The 22,427-nt window shown below is 37.3% G+C and overlaps 1 long non-coding RNA gene across 1 annotated transcript; it reads right to left on the reverse strand.

The window, feature by feature from the left end:
- Positions 1-10,138: 10,138 nt before the first annotated feature.
- LOC138872431 (uncharacterized) lies at positions 10,139-19,018 on the reverse strand. Its single transcript, XR_011400791.1, has 2 exons — positions 18,671-19,018; positions 10,139-10,559 (listed from the first exon to the last, which is right to left on the reverse strand). It is a non-coding gene; the product is annotated as an uncharacterized lncRNA (long non-coding RNA).
- Between the last annotated feature and the right edge of the window lie 3,409 nt (positions 19,019-22,427).

Genomic DNA, 22,427 nt, shown 5'->3' on the forward strand with positions numbered 1-22,427 from the left:
TAGTAGAAATAAAGCATCATAGCAAATAAGGTAATAAAATCAGTCAGATTAACAGACGAGGTAATGCCTTTAGCCTTTAAAACAAAATCTTTCAATCAAACCATCAATTAAGGAAATCAGAATCAATCAAGAGGGAGTCATGATTCTGTATTTTCAATATATAAACAGAGAAGATCAAACAGACGTAGCAAACAGGCAAGGTCATCCATATCGACAGAAAGAAGCAAGAGATGAACAAACAAAATAAGCATAGTCATACAAAAGTGACATAAGTAGGCTAAGGATTTAGTAAAACACATTCGAAGCATGGTAACCACGGAAGATTAACAAGAATCAAGTAAATAGGCTAACACACAGAACCAAAGCAAAGAAAATCTTAAAAATTAGGGCTTTTGACATAGGCGAATTAAAAGCAGTAAGAACATAAGATCGGTGAAAATAAGCAAGGAAAGAGGTTTAATCATAAAGAAAATAGGTTAAAACAAGTGTAGAAAGAACTCCGAGAAAACCCTAATTTTTTAAAGAAAGTAAAAACGCTTTAAAGTTGAGGAACTTTCAGAAGAAGTTCGAGAATATTGCAAATCATAGGAAGAAACAAACTTAAAGCGTTAATAATAATACAGATCTAAGAGATTAAAACGAGAGTTAGGGTTTCAAAGGGAACCCAGATAGAAACGAAAGAACTTGTTGTAAACTTCACCAATCGTAAAATATAAGGTGTGATTTTGCCTAAAATCACACCGGAGAAGCCATGAGTAACAGAAACATAAACCCTAGATCGAAATCGGCATGGCCCAGGACCCTTGAAGGCCTTAGAGATGATGAGCAAGGCGGTGGAGTGATCTTTGGAGGCTTGGGGTTGAAAGGTAGTCGTCGGAGATGACCAAAGAAGGGAGGCGATTGACAGAGTCTAGGGTTAGGTTGAGAGAAGAGAGAAGATGAGAGGAATTAAAGGCGGCGGATTTAGAAAATGGTTTAGGGTTTGGGGGGGTGTATGAATTAAAAAAGGAAAGAACAAATGAGGGTCGTTGATCTTTTAGATCAACGGCCAAGATATGATGGGTTTGGGTCGGGTAGGACGTGTTTGGGGCCTAGGTCATGTTATTTAATAGGAGATTGGGCTGGGGAGGGGTCCGAATTAGGCAAAAATTGAAAGCCAAATCTGGCTATGATTTAAATAGCCAATTTTCCCTATTTTAATTTATAATAAATAATAGGTAATTTCTGGAAAATAATTTAAGGTGCCAAAATGATTTAAAACACATAATTATCATTTTAAAAATATAGGGACCAATTTTATGCATTTAAAATGTAATTATACCTTAAAATGGGCTAACATTGCAATTATATGCAATTTAGCTTAAAAAATACTAAATGTAATTATAAAAAATGCATGAAAAATATATTAACCATATTTTGGCATAAGTATGGAAATTAAATGCATAATTCATCATAACAATAATTTAGAAAATAATTATTGGGTATTTTATGAATAAAAGGGGAGAAAATGAATCAATTTAAACCCTTAATATTATGGGAAAAATAATTAAAATCTTGTGCGTGCTTATATATGCATATATATGTACTATTTTGAAGGTATTTATGCATATTTAAAATATATAGGGAAAAATTGGGTATCAACAATGAGGCCATGATGTGGTATCACAACCTAGCTCCCAACTCCATAGACTCATTTGCCATGCTGGTAGACTCTTTCATGGCAACAAGGAAATCTGACGTGTTCAAGATCAAGTAGAGGGAGAACGAAATGTTGCGGGAGTTCGTGTCTCGCTTCTAAATGGAATGAATGGAACTACCGCCGGTATCTGACGACTGGGCAGTGCAGGCCTTCACTCAAGGCCTGAATGAACGAATCTCGGTGGCTTCAAAGCAACTAAAAGAGAATCTGGTCGAATATCCCGTCGTGACCTGGTCGGACGTCCATAACTGATACTAGTCAAAAATCAGGGTCGAGGATGACAAGTTGGGAGCCCCCTTGGGCTCAATATATCCAAGCAGGTTCTTGGCGAAGGAACCAAAGCCAAACAAAGAAAGATATCAACCATACACCGAAGACAGAAGGAACGCTCCAAGGCACAACCCACCTCGCAATGATCGAAGGATAGACTGAGGACATAATCATTGGGGACTCATCAACAGAGCCGGATTCGATAGGAACGCGAGGCCAATAGAGGCACCTTGCTTATCAGAATACAACTTCAATGTCGATGTATCAGACATCGTGTTCGCCATCAGCAAAATCAGAGATGCTGTCACACCTCCTTTTTCACTACACCCCTGAGAAGGGGTATATAAGGGAGTTTTTTCCAACTTAAAGTGACAATCTAAACGGAATTATTTATTTATTAAAAACAGAGTCGCCACTTGGGATAATTTTATGGTGTCCCAAGTCACCGGTTCAAATCCCGAGTCGAGGAAAAGATTGACTCTTTATTACAGTACGCGAACACAGAAATTCGAGTAAGGAATTTTGTTAATCCGGGAGAAGGTGTTAGGCATTCCCGAGTTCCGTGGTTTTAGCACGGTCGCTCAACTATTATTATTGGCCTAATTATCTGATTTTAGTACATGTTTTAGCCTATAGTGCAATTTTAAACTTTAGAACCGCTTTTGATTAATTATTTTTAAGAAAGATTCAACATCATCTAAAACACGTCTTGAACCACGTTACATAAATGCACCCGCAGTCCCCGACATATTTTATCTAACATTGTGAGATTTGGATTTGGGTCACATAAATGCACACCCGAGATTTTTAGAAATTAGGCGTCACGACCACGTCACGGGAACCGTACCCATAATCATGACAATTATTTAATTAAACACACCTAAAGCAAACTACGAGAGTTCAAGGCATTTTTTACATTAGTTAAGATATCGATGTGAGGACCATAGACTAGGTGATTTGATGGCACGCCTCAAATTTATTAAAGAAAGAAAATCATTCAATTAAATGAACTACGGATATTCATATTTAGAACAAATTTGAAATTAACTATCACAACCACGTCATGGGAACCATACCCGTAGTTGCGACGATTTAACTACGTGCCTAAAACAAACTACGATGTTCAAAATTATTGATTTTACGAAATTTGAGATTGTTTGTAAGGTCATAACTATGGAGTGATTTGTAGAAGAAATGGGAATTTGATCACTAAAGATGCCTCTAACACTTGATAACAGTGGTAATTATATTACAGCTAAAGATTAAATCAACATCAGTAATCGTACTAGAGCTAAGAATTAAAACAAGAAACCAAAATCTGTTATCCTATAGAACTCTTTTAATAATGATCTCCCAACTAATAGAAATCAAGGAACCAAAATATTTCATGCTACAGCCTACAAAAAATATTGGCAAGAAACACTTACTTTATCACTATTGCCACAGAAACTATCTTATTCTATCAAATGCCGTCAATTTAAATCCAATAAGAAAACTATAGAAACAAATAGGTAATAGCTCTGTATGCGTCATCAAGTCAGCAAAAAAAAAGAAACTAAATTCATCTCAAACAGGTTTAGGAATTAAAGGCGGCGGATTCATATAATTGCAATTTATGAGAAATGATTAGGTTTAGGGGTTAGTTCAAGTTAAAAGAGGTCAATATTGCAATTATATGCAATTTAGTTTTAAAAATGCTAAATAAATTTGTAAAAATATACAAAAATTATGTTAGCTATATTTTAGTATAAATATGAAAATCCAATAAATGAATCACCAAAAAATGATAATTTCGGGGATAATTATTGGGCTTTTTATTGATAAAATAAGGCAATAAATTGATTTAAAAGTCTTAAAAATTAAGGGAAAAATAATAAAACACTGGGACATACTTATATATGCATATACATGCTATTTTGAAAGTATTTTGCATATTAAAATATACAGAGAAAAATTGGGTATCAACACCATAGATAAATCAGAGTCTAGGTGCATCAAAGTTCCCTAAGGGTCTCAAGGACCCCGGGCAATGCTTACACCTAGACTTAGTAACCAAGAGTTGAACCAGTGTAGTGTGGAAAGGCTAGCCTCAGTATGCCAGAGGGGGCAGAACTTATTGACTAAGAGTGAAGTGAAACTGCAGGACACAAGTTGAAAGAGGTTTATTAAAGACTGGGTTTGAAAGTCTGTTTTGAAATCAATTAGTAAAGCTACAAAGATTGTTTGAAAAGAAGTTGGAATAGTGAACAAAGCTCAAACACCTTAAGATAGGATCACACACAGCTAGTCTACAGAATTCAAATGAATTTAGTAGTCACATAGGGGTCAAGGGGTTTGGGGATACACAGATATTTGACTGCAAACACATAACCTAGCAAGGGTCTTAGGACTAGTTAGGACATGCTCAAAAATAGTTGATACTGACATAATTACAAACCAGAGAACACATAGAAAGGGGGTAATAGGATTTGAGAACTCATAAGATGGTAAGCACACAAGAAGTAAAAGGTAATTGACAAGGCATGCTTTGAAATACACATACGGGAATACATTAATCTAAAGGGAAGGGGAGACATAATAACATGTTGATAATGTAACTTAACTAAAAGTTTCACAATAAAACCACAAGTAGAAGCAGACTAGAAATAAGAGAAACTGAAACAATAAGAGAAGCATGTTGTTGTTGAGGCTTTAAATCAAAACTAGGTCATATCAGTGAAGAGAGAAGTAAGCATAATGAAAGAACAAGAGAGAGGGGAGAGCAGAGATTTTTAGTAAGAGAGGTAGTTTTTGAAAAACCAAGTGTTCGTCCCTTTGTTTATGAAAGAGTTAGAGTATTTATAGTTGAAAGTAAGTAGTAAAATAAGGTAAGAATTATAGTAGCATAATAATTGAAGAACTCAGAATCAATCAATTAGAGAATCAAGGAAGTACTCTCTTAAGTTAAGGGAATCAAATCAAATGTAAAGATTCAGTATCATATAAGGCAAGAAGAAAAATCAGTGCATGACTAAGTAAGGAAGGAGTCAAGGTTCAGTAAGCATAGAGTAGTCAATTAGGACTAAATTCATAAAACCTTAATTAAGGACACGACTTAGTAGAAATAAAGCATCATAGCAAATAAGGTAATAAAATCAGTCAGATTAACAGACGAGGTAATGCCTTTAGCCTTTAAAACAAAATCTTTCAATCAAACCATCAATTAAGGAAATCAGAATCAATCAAGAGGGAGTCATGATTCTGTATTTTCAATATATAAACAGAGAAGATCAAACAGACGTAGCAAACAGGCAAGGTCATCCATATCGACAGAAAGAAGCAAGAGATAAACAAACAAAATAAGCATAGTCATACAAAAGTGACATAAGTAGGCTAAGGATTTAGTAAAACACATTCGAAGCATGGTAACCACGGAAGATTAACAAGAATCAAGTAAATAGGCTAACACACAGAACCAAAGCAAAGAAAATCTTAAAAATTAGGGCTTTTGACATAGGCGAATTAAAAGCAGTAAGAACATAAGATCGGTGAAAATAAGCAAGGAAAGAGGTTTAATCATAAAGAAAATCGGTTAAAACAAGTGTAGAAAGAACTCCGAGAAAACCCTAATTTTTTAAAGAAAGTAAAAACGCTTTAAAGTTGAGGAACTTTCAGAAGAAGTTCGAGAATATTGCAAATCATAGGAAGAAACAAACTTAAAGCGTTAATAATAATACAGATCTAAGAGATTAAAACGAGAGTTAGGGTTTCAAAGGGAACCCAGATAGAAACGAAAAAACTTGTTGTAAACTTCACCAATCGTAAAATATAAGGTGTGATTTTGCCTAAAATCACACCGGAGAAGCCATGAGTAACAGAAACATAAACCCTAGATCCAAATCGGCATGGCCCAGGACCCTTGAAGGCCTTAGAGATGATGAGCAAGGCGGTGGAGTGATCTTTGGAGGCTTGGGGTTGAAAGGTAGTCGTCGGAGATGACCAAAGAAGGGAGGCGATTGACAGAGTCTAGGGTTAGGTTGAGAGAAGAGAGAAGATGAGAGGAATTAAAGGCGGCGGATTTAGAAAATGGTTTAGGGTTTGGGGGGGTGTATGAATTAAAAAAGGAAAGAACAAATGAGGGTCGTTGATCTTTTAGATCAACGGCCAAGATATGATGGGTTTGGGTCGGGTAGGACGTGTTTGGGGCCTAGGTCGTGTTATTTAATAGGAGATTGGGCTGGGGAGGGGTCCGAATTAGGCTAAAATTGAAAGCCAAATCTGGCTATGATTTAAATAGCCAATTTTTCTTATTTTAATTTATAATAAATAATAGGTAATTTCTGGAAAATAATTTAAGGTGCCAAAATGATTTAAAACACATAATTATCATTTTAAAAATATAGGGACCAATTTTATGCATTTAAAATGTAATTATACCTTAAAATGGGCTAACATTGCAATTATATGCAATTTAGCTTAAAAAATACTAAATGTAATTATAAAAAATGCATGAAAAATATATTAACCATATTTTGGCATAAGTATGGAAATTAAATGCATAATTCATCATAACAATAATTTAGAAAATAATTATTGGGTATTTTATGAATAAAAGGGGAGAAAATGAATCAATTTAAACCCTTAATATTATGGGAAAAATAATTAAAATCTTGTGCGTGCTTATATATGCATATATATGTACTATTTTGAAGGTATTTATGCATATTTAAAATATATAGGGAAAAATTGGGTATCAACAATGAGGTCATGATGTGGTATCACAACTTAGCTCCCAACTCCATAGACTCATTTGCCATGCTGGTAGACTCTTTCATGGCAACAAGGAAATCTGACGTGTTCAAGATCAAGTAGAGGGAGAACGAAATGTTGCGGGAGTTCGTGTCTCGCTTCTAAATGGAATGAATGGAACTACCGCCGGTATCTGACGACTGGGCAGTGCAGGCCTTCACTCAAGGCCTGAATGAACGAATCTCGGTGGCTTCAAAGCAACTAAAAGAGAATCTGGTCGAATATCCCGTCGTGACCTGGTCGGACGTCCATAACTGATACTAGTCAAAAATCAGGGTCGAGGATGACAAGTTGGGAGCCCCCTTGGGCTCAATATATCCAAGCAGGTTCTTGGCGAAGGAACCAAAGCCAAACAAAGAAAGATATCAACCATACACCGAAGACAGAAGGAACGCTCCAAGGCACAACCCACCTCGCAATGATCGAAGGATAGACTGAGGACATAATCATTGGGGACTCATCAACAGAGCCGGATTCGATAGGAACGCGAGGCCAATAGAGGCACCTTGCTTATCAGAATACAACTTCAATGTCGATGTATCAAACATCGTGTTCGCCATCAGCAAAATTAGAGATGCTGTCACACCTCCTTTTTCACTACACCCCTGAGAAGGGGTATATAAGGGAGTTTTTTCCAACTTAAAGTGACAATCTAAACGGAATTATTTATTTATTAAAAACAGAGTCGCCACTTGGGATAATTTTATGGTGTCCCAAGTCACCGGTTCAAATCCCGAGTCGAGGAAAAGATTGACTCTTTATTACAGTACGCGAACACAGAAATTCGAGTAAGGAATTTTGTTAATCCGGGAGAAGGTGTTAGGCATTCCCGAGTTCCGTGGTTTTAGCACGGTCGCTCAACTATTATTAATGGCCTAATTATCTGATTTTAGTACATGTTTTAGCCTATAGTGCAATTTTAAACTTTAGAACCGCTTTTGATTAATTATTTTTAAGAAAGATTCAACATCATCTAAAACACGTCTTGAACCACGTTACATAAATGCACCCGCAGTCCCCAACATATTTTATCTAACATTGTGAGATTTGGATTTGGGTCACATAAATGCACACCCGAGATTTTTAGAAATTAGGCGTCACGACCACGTCACGGGAACCGTACCCATAGTCATGACAATTATTTAATTAAACACACCTAAAGCAAACTACGAGAGTTCAAGGCATTTTTTACATTAGTTAAGATATCGATGTGAGGGCCATAGACTAGGTGATTTGATGGCACGCCTCAAATTTATTAAAGAAAGAAAATCATTCAATTAAATGAACTACGGATATTCATATTTAGAACAAATTTGAAATTAACTATCACAACCACGTCATGGGAACCATACCCATAGTTGCGACGATTTAACTACGTGCCTAAAACAAACTACGATGTTCAAAATTATTGATTTTACGAAATTTGAGATTGTTTGTAAGGTCATAACAATGGAGTGATTTGTAGAAGAAATGGGAATTTGATCACTAAAGATGCCTCTAACACTTGATAACAGTGGTAATTATATTACAGCTAAAGATTAAATCAACATCAGTAATCGTACTAGAGCTAAGAATTAAAACAAGAAACCAAAATCTGTTATCCTATAGAACTCTTTTAATAATGATCTCCCAACTAATAGAAATCAAGGAACCAAAATATTTCATGCTACAGCCTACAAAAAATATTGGCAAGAAACACTTACTTTATCACTATTGCCACAGAAACTATCTTATTCTATCAAATGCCGTCAATTTAAATCCAATAAGAAAACTATAGAAACAAATAGGTAATAGCTCTGTATGCGTCATCAAGTCAGCAAAAAAAAAGAAACTAAATTCATCTCAAACAGCAAGAGAACTTCAAATTAAAAAAATGAAACACTTAAACCAAATCCGTCCTTGAGTAGTTTGTCTATGAATATATTTGCATTATCCAAATAAATCAAAAGGTTTATATCATTAGATTAAATGGTACCTGGAATCTTTGGAATAAATCAACCAAATTGGAATTACAAGAGGCTAAAAACTCGACGACTCTTGACCGGAGCATTCGCCGATTAATCCGGATGGAACCCGTCAACTCAAGACCTTAACAGCAACCTTGATCGGAGTTAGATCTAGCCCGAAACTTATCGTCAATGTTTAATCCATCTTTGTTTTGTAATTTATTGAAGCTTTTGGCCAATAAAGTGATAGAGGACTGTGATGGTTGTCGCTGCTATGGCGGAGAGAGTTTGAGTCTTGAAGGAGGAGGCAGCTTTCTGATTTTGATTGAGGCGTGTGTTCTTATTTTTTAAGAGGGGAGTGTGGCTAATTTCAGCTACTCTTAGGAGATTCCAAAGTGAGGTCAAGTAGCTGCCGTTTCTCGCTTTAATAATTTTTAGGAATTTTTGTGTCCAGCTCCTCTTCAATGTATTGCGGCCCCCTCAACATTAGGCATTACCCTATTATATAGATTTAGGTCTAAATGTGTATTTTGTGTGTATTTTACTAATTAGTCCCTAGGTCTTTTTGTGTTAAGTCATTAAAGTCTTTTATTTATTTTTTGTTCCAAAGAAGAGTTTAGAAGGGTCTCTAGGATTAGCTTAATGGGTATTGGATATTGAGCTTAAAGAATAGGCTAAAAACTTGGGCCTTTATGACTAGTTATGTTTAAAATTAGCTTAATTAACTAAAAGTATTATCAAAAATATTAATTAGCTCTATTAAAGTAAAAATAATTATTAAAATAAGACTGACCATGAAAACAAAACTAATTTTTTGGTATTTTTCAAGATTAAAAATGACTACAAAACATTAATGAACCTATTTTTTTGTAATTTTTGTTTCTTGTAATAAAATAAAAGTAAAAGAGTAAAAATGAGTTGAAATAGCTATATTAGGCCTAAATTAAATATTTACATGCTAAAATACGAAAAATCTTGGGGAGGGACAAAAAACACATGTCTACAGCTTCCCCTCTTTGACTGAAAACACGAAGAGTTTTCGGACAAAGAACGAGTAGACATGTTTTTTGATCTGACCCTTATTTGAAGAGATTAAAACTAAGAGATAAGGGAATGTGACCGAGCCCTGGTATCTGAGTTGCCTACATATCCTTGGCTATAAAGGAATCAGGTCACGTGTAGTTCAGAGGTGAGTGAGATGATGGAGTATGCCGAGGTTGAGAGCCGAGCGACGTGCCGTTCCGCTGAGGTTCCTGTCCGCGGTCCTGTTATTACATCAAAATCAAAAATGAAAAAGACTAACTACGTCTATCAGCTACGAGTTACACGATTCCTATCTATGAGTCTTCTGAAGCTTGATCTTGAGTCTTGGTTGGTTTTTCATGCGGACTCCGATCTGAATCTTGATGCTTGTTAGTTGCAGGTATTGGTTCAATCTTTTTCAGCTTTTTCGGATCAAGACGGGACATGCAAAGCTTGTGACTTCAATCACGTCTTCAGTAGTCCACATCTTTCTTCGCTTCTACATTTTGGATTCACTTATTTTTTTCTTTTTCTTTTTTTTTCTTCTTCTTCTTTTTTTTTGGATTGAGCCTACTTCTGTTGATCATCTCGGATTGTTGACTCGCATTCTTGCCATGAGCTTCTGCTACTTCTGACTTGAATTGAATTTTGAAATAACTTCTCTTGTTCTCCAGGTGGGCGCCTGATTGCTGAACTTGAACCGTCTTCTTTGTTACTTGACACTGTTTTCCCTTGCACCTTGAACCATTTTCCCTTGAAACTTGAACTGTCTTCCTTCGAAACTGTTTTCCCTTGAAACTTGAGTTGTCTTCCCTTGTTCTCCAGGTGGGCGCCTGATTACAACAAAAGAAACAAAACAAAAGAAAATTTTCTGCCCCAGTTTGATAGTGGGAACATCTGTGAGTGTTTAAAAAACTATAAATCACCTACGCTGCTGATGAAGGATGCAATGATGAGAGTAAAATTAATGGCTCGACTAGTATGTACGTCTTCTAAACGTGATTGAGCTTGCGCAAAACTATAAACTAAGCTTGACTAAAGTAAAAACTGACCCTATTCTCCAAGCGGGGCCCCCTGATTTCAGGAAAACTAAACATTGATAATCTTAAGAAAACTAAAAAAATGACCCCCCTTTTTCAAATTCAGACTTCCTTTTTTTAAAATTATTATCCTAGGAGAAAATTCATCGGACTAGGTTTTCTATCTTAGGAGAAAGATTTATCAGACTAAGATTTCTGTCCTAGGAGAAAATTCATCAAACTAGGTCTCTTTTCTTATCTTAGGAGAAAGATTCATCAGACTAAGATTTTGATCCTAGGAGAAAGTTCATCAGACTAGGTCTTCTATCTTAAGAGAAAGGTTCATCAGACTATGTCTCTTTTCTTATCTTAGGAGAAAGATTCATCAAACTAAGATTTCTATCCTAGGAGAAAGTTCATCAGACTAGGTCTTCTATCTTAGGAGAAAGGTTCATCAGACTAAGATTTTGATCCTAGGAGAAAGTTCATCAGACTAGGTCTTTTATCTTAGGATAAAAATTCATCAGACTAAGATTTTGATCCTAGGAGAAAAGTCATCAAACTAGGTCTTCTAATTTGTTATCTTAGGAGAAAGATTCGTCAGACTAAGATTTATATCCTAGGAGAAAATTCATCAGACTAGGTTTCTATCTTAGGAGAAAGATTCATCAGACTAAGATTTATATTGGGAGGAAAATCCATAAGGCTAGGACTTTTTATCCTAGAGGAAAAATGTGAAAATCAATGGCAAGATTTTATGCACAATAGCAAAACAAATAAAGGCAAAGATTTGAGAAACTTCCCTTTGTCGGCTCTTCTCGTCTTTTCTTTTTCTTCTCTTTTTTTTGTTTTTTTTTTCTTTTTTATTTTTTTTCTTTTTGAATCACTTTCCTTGTACCGGTTTGTTCCTGTTTCATACAAAGAAAAATTTGTGAGTTTTGAAAATGGTGGTCGGTTTGTGGCCTTGAGTCTTGGGCAGCTTGGCTTCTACTCAATCAGCTTGAGTCGGCTTCAAGAGACTTTTGCTCTGCATCAACCTTAATTGTTTCACACCCGATACCATTGTATTTCTGGTTCAATCAGCATTATCCCAACTGGAGATCTTTTCTTAGATGACCTTTTCTGATATATTGAATGAATTCCTGCTTTTGAACAATTTGTCTGTCAGAGAGAATCACAAGTTATCTTTGCTTACGCCAAATAGGTTGACAAGAGTCTTTTGGGGGAGCCTTTGCATGAATCCTCAAGGCACGTTGACAGTAACAACCGAGTGTACTGGCCAAATTTACTTTGTGTAACTGAAAAGCTGGTAGTAGATTTTGAAATCTTTTCTTGCTTGTTTTGACAAGGACTGACTCATAGTGAAGGACACAATGATGTAAAGAAACGAATATTAACAAGAAATGCCCCCTGTCGAAAGGACAGAAGGAAGAGTTTCTTTTTCTCTTTTTTTTCATTTTTTTTTAATAACTATCCTGTTGAGATATTTTCTTGCTTGTTTTGACAAGGACTGAATCAGAGTGAAGGACACAATGATGTAAAGAAACGAATATTAACAAGAAATGCCCCATGTCGAAAGGACAGAAGGAAGAGTTTTTTTTTTCTCTTTTTTTTTCTTTTTTTTAATAACTAGTCTTAATGATCATGACATGCATTTTGGACTCAACGGCCTAATCTATCAAACTAATCCAATCTTCTCTTTTCCATTCTTATGATCTTGAAGTCGGGCTTGTTCGTGTCAATCCTTTGCATCAGCTTCACAACTCACTTTCGACTAGTGGTGCCTCGAGGGGTTTTCACCAACAAGTTTATCTCATTTATTTATCTATTCTTACCATCGCCTAACAGTGCCCGTGAAGGTTTTCACTAGTAAGACTCTCTCATTTTCTTTTATTTTTCTTTTGCTTTCTTGTGCGAGCAACTTGACAGTATTCTATGTCGCGTGACAATCGTTGCTCATTGCATGCTTCTCTTGGCATTCTTAAAGGCATATCGGGAGGTCTTTATTTGGAAGGTTTTGGATAGGGTTGGACAAAAGGGTCGGCATGAAGGCTCAACGTAGACTCAAAATAAAAGGGGGGGGGGTATAGACTTATAACTCATAGAATCGACTCTTTCAAAAGTAAAATAAAATTTTTGCCCCAGTTTCAGATACTGGGGATTTTTGGATTTTTTTTCTGAATTCTTACTTGGTTGGACCGAACCGTGAGGCTGCCTACGTATCTCTTTTTAAAGGAATCAGGTCTAACGTAGTTCAAACATCTGACCTAACTAATTTTTTTCATTTTTCTTTCTGTTTCTCTTTTCCTTTTTTCTTTATTTTCTCTTTCTTTTATTTCTTTTCTTTTTTCTTTTTTTTTTTGTTTGCCCCAGCTTCTATTTTTTAGGACATGGACCTTTGACAATTCTTTTTTTTTTTCTGAACTTTCTAAGAATTGCTCCAGTTTGTACTCTTGGGACATGGATTTTTTTTTGACTCTAAACTTGATTCCAAAATAAGGTAGTCAAAGAAAAATAACACAGGCTCAAAAGGGGTAGCAAATTATATAAAGTGTTTGGGTAGCAGAAAAAGGGTTTTCCAACCTCAAGAACGTCAAATATGGTATCTTTTCGCAATCACAGCATTGACGAACATGTCTGTCTTCTTGGTGTGCCGTGGTCACAAGACATTTTTTCATCCCTTAGTGACAAACTTTCCAACAAACATCAATTGATTAAACATCCTCAAGCCCGATATTTACAATGATTTGAAGGTAAATTTTACTCGACCTTAGTTCCAAAGTATTCCAACTCTTTATTCATCCTCAAAAGTATTTTTTTAGTTATCGAATTCCAGATTAAATTAGTTCCTAAGATCTGGCCAAAATTTTCGTATGCATGTCATGTCATTAGAACTAGCGAGAAAAGAACTAGGAACAGAATGACACAAAAGGACAAACTATATTTTATTGAGTAAAGGATGAAAGGGTTTTACAACTAAACAAGCAACCTAAAATACGAGTTACAACCCTAAAATAACCCGAATAATGAAAAAAAGCAACAGAACAGACAGACAAGACTCACACAAATAGAATGGAGGGATAGAAGGCTTTGACTCAATAAAACAAATAAAATCTGGATCACAACCCTGAAATAACCTAGATAATAGAAAAAACATCAAAACAAGCTACCAAGATTCCTTCCTAGTGAGGAGGGAACAACTTTTCAATTGCTAGGCTTGACATTTAGCCACAAATTTGCTCATCTAAATCAGCAGAGCCTTCTCCAATTTCAACATCATTAACTTCAGTTAGCAATTTTCCGAGAGGATTCTCATACTCCATGTCACCAGGCATCATCCCCACAAAGTGTGCATCATGATGTGCAGGTAAAGGATTCTGCGCGATATTCTGGATGTCATTGCCTTGGATCACAATAAGTTTTTCCTGGATCATCCTTTCTATTTCTCTTTTCAAATCCCGACAGCTTTCAACATTATGCCCCCTGGGCATTGGAATGGTATTCACACCTTTTAGAATGGTCAAAGTTTCTCGCACGTGGGTCCACATGATTTGGAAGAATAGGTGCAATCATGTCATAATGCTTTAACTTCTCAAATAAGCTTGCATATGACTCTCTTATTGGTGTAAAATTATCTTTTAACCTTTGTTCACCTTTATACATCTGGCTTGGATGTGGGTTATAGGGCACCTAAAAATTTTGTGGAGGCAGTTGGAGATTTTGTGATGCTCGTGCTCGCCTTCTGGGGTGTTTTGGTGGCTGGACAACATACTGAGGTGGAGCGACAGAGTATTGAGGGTTCTGAGGTGGATAATACTGCTCAGGGGAGTCATGGGAAACCTGATGAGGCTGCACATACCTTCGAGGTGTTTTCCTAGGACCTCTTCTCGAACCTGTTGTCATCATGATTTCTTCATCCTTCTTATTCGTGCCACTGAATTATTAGATTCAACATGGACATCCTGAGTTGCGACTTTAAGAACTGCTTGACTTATAATTTTGCCTATCTTAAGACCATTCTCAATCATTTCCCCCATTTTGATTGCTTCCGAGAAAGATTTACCCACTGCGGACATCATGATTTGAAAATAATCTGGCTCTTGAGCCTGAAAGAAGACAGTGATTAGCTCGTGGTCGTCCATGGGTGGCTTAACTCTAGCTGCTTGCTCTCTCCATTTAATGGCATATTCCCTGAAACTTTCACTTGGTTTCTTCTTCAGGTTTGAAAGGGAAATGCGGTCTGGGGCAATGTCGATGTTGTATTGGAACTGATTGACAAAGGCCTGTGCCATGTCATTCCAGACGTACCAGCGAGATGGGTCTTGATCCAAAAACCATTCGGATGCTACTCCCGTAAGGCTTTCCCCAAAATAAGCCATCAGCAATTCTTCGTTTCTTCCCGCACCTCTCAGTTGATTGCAATACCTTTTCAGGTGGGCTATGGGGTCTCCATGTCCATCATACTTTTCAAATTTGGAGTCTTGAAACCAGGCGGCAAGTGGACATCGGGTAACATGCATAGATCTTTGAAGGCAACACTCTTTTGACCTGCCAACCCTTGCATGTTTTTCAACCGTTATTCTAAGCTTTTCACTCTTTGGGTCATTTCTTCCTGTACCATCTTTCGGGCAGGCTTCTCAATGTTTGCAGGAAGATTAAACGAGTACGAGTGGTACCCAGGAGAGTGGTATTGCTCTTGCTGTGTAGCAAATTGTGACTCATAACGAGGCTGTCTTTGACCACTGGCCCATGCTTGACACGTTTCGGTCATTTGTTGTTTCAGTATTCTATTTTTCTCAAACACAGTACACTCTTGTTGAACCCTCTGACCCTGAGTCTCTTGAGCACTTGTAACAGCTTCGATGTCAGTTATCATTTTTCCTTAGATCTTGTGTTTCCAGCTTACCACAAACCGACCACATCAACTTTCTTCACAATTCAAAACAAAACATGTTAGAATGGACTCAGTCAGTCCTTATTATTGTCAATATTTTTTTCATTTCTTCATTTTTTTTTCATTTCTCTTTTTTAATGGTGATCGAACCTGATTTGGGTTGCCTACGTATCATGTGGAAACATGAATCAGATCTTGCGTAGTTCGGAAAGATCATAAATAAAGTAAATAAACTAACTTTTTTTTTTGAATTTTTATTTTATTTTTTCGAAAGAAAGATTTATAAAGAAGAAAGGGAATATTTTTGGATTTTGATTTTTCTTCAGCATTTTTGCAAAGAAAGACTTCTAAAGAAGAAAGATTTTTTTTTTGAATTTTTTATTTTATTTTTTTTTTAAATTTCAAAAGATAAACTTCTAAAGAAGAAAAAAAATATTTTTGAAATTTTATTTTGAATTTATGAAAGAAATGCTTCTAAAAAAAGAAAATATTTCTTGGACTCCTTACAGGTATTCCACTCGTTGGTGTGGGTGTTTTACCTGAGTCTATCTCTGAAGGTCTGACTTCTAACTATTTTTGAATTTTGAATTTTCTTTTCAATTTTGAAAGAAAAATGAAAATATTTTTGGATTTTTGGAAGAAATTAAAAGAAAACATTTTTGCATATTATTTTTTTAAAAAAACAATTAGGGTCTAAAAGAAAGGCTTTCTAACGCAGCAAGTAATGGAAAATATTTTTGAATTTTTTGAAAATTGGGGTCTAAAAAAAGACTTTTCTAGAGAGGAAGTAAAGGAAAATATTTTTGGATTTTTGAAAATTATGGGCCGGAACCGATGAGGTTTACCTATGTATCTCACATCCGGTGAGAATCAGACCCGCGTAGTTCGCCTAGTTTTGACGGAACAGTAGAAAATATGACTTATTTTGAAATGACTTTTCTTTTCTTTTTTTCAAAATTTCAATAGAATTTCAGGATAATTCATGTACCTACCTCTCACTCTCTTTTCTTTTCTCTTTTGTTTTTCAATTTTCATTTTTTTCATTTTCTTTCCCTATTCTAGAAGCCAGTCAGCATGCAAGCCGAAGCAAATGAATGCGCAAGTAGCAAGTAGGATGCATCAGGATGGTCTTTTCATTTCAGGTACACCTGTCCTAGACAAACCCAATCCCAGTGTTGAGTCTCCAAAGTCAAATACACATGATGCAAACAAACGTTCCTACTAGGAATCTGGCATGAGGCTGAGTTATTATAGGTTTAAAACCTGGGTGTATTGTTCTAGACCTGGATTACCCGAGCGGACAACTCGAGCCGAGGGGGGCAGCGTACCGGTAACCAAAAGATCATCCGGCTTTGCAACATGTCCGAACCTCGTTCTATTTGGGATATGACACTAACAGAAAGAAGCTACGACCAGTGTGCACTCCTCGGGAGAGAGAAGAGAGGGGTTTCGTAGCAGTCTATATACAGTTCAGATAATATCAAAGCGGTAAAAGCAACATTTAGCACATTAGGCCCAAACATGTAAAAAATCAGATAACAGATAAAACCAAATATAACAATTCGTCTAAGCTCGAATTCTTGAACTCTGAACCAGAGATTCGGGGTTCTTTTCCCCAGCAGAGTCGCCAGAGTTGTCACACCTCCTTTTTCACTACACCCCCGAGAAAGGGTATATAAGGGAGTTTTTTCCAACTTAGAGTGACAATCGAAACGAGATTATTTATTTATTAAAATCAGAGTCGCCACTTGGGATAATTTTATAGTGTCCCAAGTCATCGGTTCAAATCCCGAGTCGAGGAAAAGATTGACTCTGTATTACAGTCTGCGACCACAGAAATACGGGTAAGGAATTCTGTTAACCCGGAAGAAGGTGTTAGGCATTCCCGAGTTCCATGGTTTTAGCACTGTCGCTCAACTGTTATTATTGGCCTAATTATCTGATTTTAGTACATGTTTTAGCCTATAGTGCAATTTTAAACTTTAGAACCGCTTTTGATTAATTAGTTTTAAGAAAGATTCAACATCATCTAAAACACGTCTTGAACCACGTCACATAAATGCACATGTGGTCCCCGACATATTTTATCTAACATTGTGAAATTTGGATTTGGATCACATAAATGCACCCCCGAGATTTTTAGAAATTAGGCGTTACGACCACGTCACGGGAACCTTACCCGTAGCCATGACAATTATTTAATTAAACATACCTAAAGCAAATTACGAGAGTTCAAGGCATTTTCTACATTAGTTAAGATATCGATGTGAGGGCCATAGACTAGGTGATTTGATGGCACACCTCAAATTTATTAAAGAAAGAAAATCATTCAATTAAATGAACTACGGATATTCATATTTAGAACTAATTTAAAATTAAGTATCACAACCACGCTATGGGAACCATACCCGTAATTGCGACGATTTAACTACGTGCCTAAAATAAACTACGATGTTCAAAATTATTGATTTACGAAATTTGAGATTGTTTGTAAGGACATAAACTATGGAGTGATTTGTAGAAGAAATGGGAATTTGATCACTAAAGATGCCTCTAACACTTGATAACAGTGGTAATTATATTACAGCTAAAGATTAAATCAACATCAGTAATCGTACTAGAGCTAAGAATTAAAAAAAATCTGTTATCCTATAGAACTCTTTTAATAATGATCTCCCAACTAATAGAAATCAAGGAATCAAAATATTTCATGCTACAGCCTACAAAAAATATTGGCAAGAAAACACTTACTTTATCACTATTGCCACAGAAACTATCTTATTCTATCAAATGCCGTCCATTTTAAATCCAATAAAAAAAACTATAGAAACAAATAGCTACTAGCTCTGTATGTGTCATCAAGTCAGCAAAAAAAAAAAAAAGAAACTAAATTCATCTCAACCAGCAAGAGAACTTCAAATAAAAAAAATGGAACACTAGAACCAAACCCGTCCTTGACTAGTTTGTCTATGAATATATTTGCATTATCCAAATAATCAAAAGGTTTATATCATTAGATTTAAAATTGTACCTGGACTCTTTGGAATAAATCAACCAAATGGGAATTACAAGAGGCTAAACAACTCAACGACTCTTGACCGGAGCATTCGCCGATGAATCTGGATGGAACCCGGCAACTCAAGACCTCAACAGCAACCTTGATCGGAGTTAGATCTAGCCTGAAACTTATCCTCAATGTTTAATCCATCTTTGTTTTGTAATTTATTGAAGCTTTTGGCCAAGAAAGTGATAGAGGACTATGATGGTTGTCGTTGCTGTGGCAGAGAGAGAGAGTTTGAGTCTTGATGGAGGAGGCAGCTTTCTGATTTTGATTGAGGCGTGTGTTCTTATTTTTTAAGAGGGGAGTGTGACTGATTTCAGCCACTCTTAGGAGATTCCAAAGTGAGGTCAAGTAGCTGCCATTTCTCACTTTAATCATTTTTAGAAATTTTTGTGTCCAGCTCCTCTTCAATGTATTGCGGCCCCTTAGGCATTACCCCTATTATATAGATCTGGGTCTAAATGTGTATTTTGTGTATTTTATCAATTAGTCCCTAGGTCTTTTGTGTTAAGTCCTTAGGGTCTTTTTATTAATTTTTTGTTCCAAAGAAGAGTCTAGAAGGATCTCAAGGATTAGCTTAATGGGTATTGGATATTGAGCTTAACGAATGGACTAGAAACTTGGGCTTTTATGACTAGCTATGTTTAAAATTTGCTTAATTAACTAAAAGTATTATCAAAAATATAAATTAGCTATGCTTAAGTAAAAATAATTATTAAAATAAGACTGACCATTAAAACAAAACTATTTTTTTTGGTATTTTTCAAGATTAAAAATGACTACAAAACATTAATGAACTTATTTTTTGTAATTTTCATTTCTTGTCATAAAATAAAATTAAAAGAGTAAAAATGAGTTGAAATAGTTATATTAGGCCTAAATTAAATATTTACGTGCTAAAATATGAAAAATCTTGGAGAGGGTCAAAAATCACATGTCTACAGATGCCAGATGGCCCAGACCTATACAATTAGATCCTTCGTAAAGAAACTATAGTATGCGAATTTCACAACATGCACGAACAAAGGACCGAAGATTGCCAGCAACTCCGGGAGGAAGTGGCCCGGTTACTCGACAATGGCCATCTTCGGAATTCTCAGCGACCAAGCCAAAAATTGGCTTCGAGAAAAGGAAATAGCCAAAAGGGACAAGGCAGACGAGCTGCAACATGCCATCCACACGATCTTTTAAGATGATCGCCACTAGCCGAAACACAGAAGTCCCCTCCAGCGGAGGGACTAAGCGATAAATCGATTAAAAAATAGCAGCCGCGAGACCATCTCCAAGGTTCGAAAGCGCCATTGCCACTAAAGTATAACCATCTCCCTTTTCAATTCATATTTCATACTAACCCTTATGCAGGCGCCGGACCGAAGCAGTCAAAGCGCTAACCCAACTCGAAGACCTTAAGATTTTAAAGCATCTGTTGCACTCTTTTCCTTAGACCGAGTTTTTATCTCGAAAGGGTTTTACCAACAAGGTTTTTAATGAGGCAACATCCATATGCTACATTCGGAAGATCCAACAAGTGTTCAAGGCTTCTTTTGTAATCAACCTCGAACATTGGGGGGAATCCCCCCCGGAAGGCCATCCGCTCGGAAAAGCCAAGGAATAACAAATGGGGTCCCAATAGGAAAATGATGTACCAGGACAAACGGTTGAACACTGCTCGTATATCCGGGCCCCCGATAGCAAAAACATGTACATTTGTACCAAACAATTGAAGAATGTCTTTTATCAAAGCATCTCGCACTCCAAAAGAAGCCCGGCACCTCCGAAAAAATGACTTCTCCCCCAAAAAGGTCCCAAACACTCGGGGACTGGCGTCAACAATTCAACACCTGAACGACCTCCGGGTCAGGACTCCAAAATCATAAGCCCTCAGATGAGGCAACATGAAAATTGCGAAATATCTCCAATGCCGAAAGTACCCCGAATACTCGGGGACTGGCGTCAAAATCTCAAAAAAATGCACGACCTTAGGGTCAGGATCTCCAAATCGTAAGGCCTCGACGAGGCAATACAAATTTTGAAGATAATGGCTCTCGAGTCAAGAAACCCTCGACGACTCGGGGACTGCCATCAAGCGCCACCTCCATCGACTTATCAAAACCTGAGGCCATAAGACCCCAAGCGGGCAGACTCGGTCTCGTAAGACCTACATAAGGAAACAACTATATCTGTAAGACCTCAAGCAAGGCATACCAAATATCCAAAACTATAATACCTCAATGGCATGTAAAACTTGTAAGACCTTACTAAAGCCATAAACCCGATCCCAAAGTTTCTGCTATATATCGAACTTGTAAGACCCCTAAAAAGGCATACCCTTGATATAAATGCCAAAACTACTTCACTCGGGACTCAAAGGCTCCGACCAAACACAAGTGACTCTGGTCACACGGCTGTACCAGCCAAACTAACGTGACTCGGGGATGCCTTACTGTCGCTACAAATCACAGGCCTTCAATTACTCTGAATCTACTCCAGAAAGAACCGGTTAAACAGGCTACCCTCAATACAGGCAAAAGAGCTTTGACCACGTCAGCTCCTAAACATCGGTTTCGAGATACTCAGCCTCCGAGCCAAACCTTCCGAAGTGCTCGATCATCGCCATATAACGACTTACAATAGAGGTTTTTTATTAAGCCGTTGAAAAATCAGGCAAACATTATCTATCCTTATTGAGGGAAAAATAAATCCCACATAAATGGTCGCATCAACCAAGCGTGTAAGAGCCATTGTCGCTAGCCTAATAAGCCTCAGGGCCACACTCATAAAAGTTTGCACCGACCAAAAGCGTAAGAGCCACTATCACAGCTTGAAATCTGAAAACTTGAGGGTCAAAATGAGCTCGAGTCGTAACCCGATTCGGAGATTGGACTCAAAACAGTTAACCAAATATGCCTAAGGGAAAAGGCGTAAGAGCCATTGTCGCCATCCTAATGAGCCTTATGGCCACGCACATAAAAGGTCGCTTCAACCCAAGGCGTAAGAGCCACTATCGCCAGCCCACACTAAAAAAGGCCGCATCAGCCCAAGGCGTAAGGGCCATCGTCACCAGCCCAAATAAAAGGTCACATCGACCAAGCGCGTAAGAGCCTACGAGCCAGCCTAACGAGCCCTAGGGTCGTATCACGAATCTATGGATTCCTACCATCTCAAAGGTCGACTGATCTGGCCGAAATCTCGAGAAAAAGGAACCCGGAAGGTACAAAAATTGCGAGGTTTCCCCTTATACATACATGTAATAAAATACAAGCTCCATTTATAGTGTACTGTGAAAACACTATATACAAAGACAAAGAAAGAAAATAGACGTCCCCCTTGGGGACTACGTCCCCGTCCTCGCCATCTTCGGCATCGGACAGAAGGAACTTGGCATCACACTCCTCCGCCTTGGCTTGCCCGATCTCCTCCGAGAGATCGAAACCCCTGGCATGAACTTTCTCGAGGGTTTCCCTCCGACATTTGCACTTCGTGTACTCTTTGCCGCTGCTTCCATGACCAAGATTTCTCCTTACCTCAGCTCTAGCAGCGGCAACACTCTTCAAATAGGCCGCCGCTCTCTGATCCGCCCTAATGCAGCTCATCACAGCCTCGGCCCGGGCATTCACCACCTCGGCCTTCGACTTCGAAAGCTCAGACTCGAGCCTTGCGATCATATTCGCCTGAGCAGAATCACTCGCACGAGCGGTCTGGATCTGCATCTCCAAGGTGGAAACTT

Source organism: Nicotiana sylvestris, chromosome 7, assembly GCF_000393655.2.
Source record: "Nicotiana sylvestris chromosome 7, ASM39365v2, whole genome shotgun sequence".
NCBI lineage: Eukaryota > Viridiplantae > Streptophyta > Magnoliopsida > Solanales > Solanaceae > Nicotiana > Nicotiana sylvestris.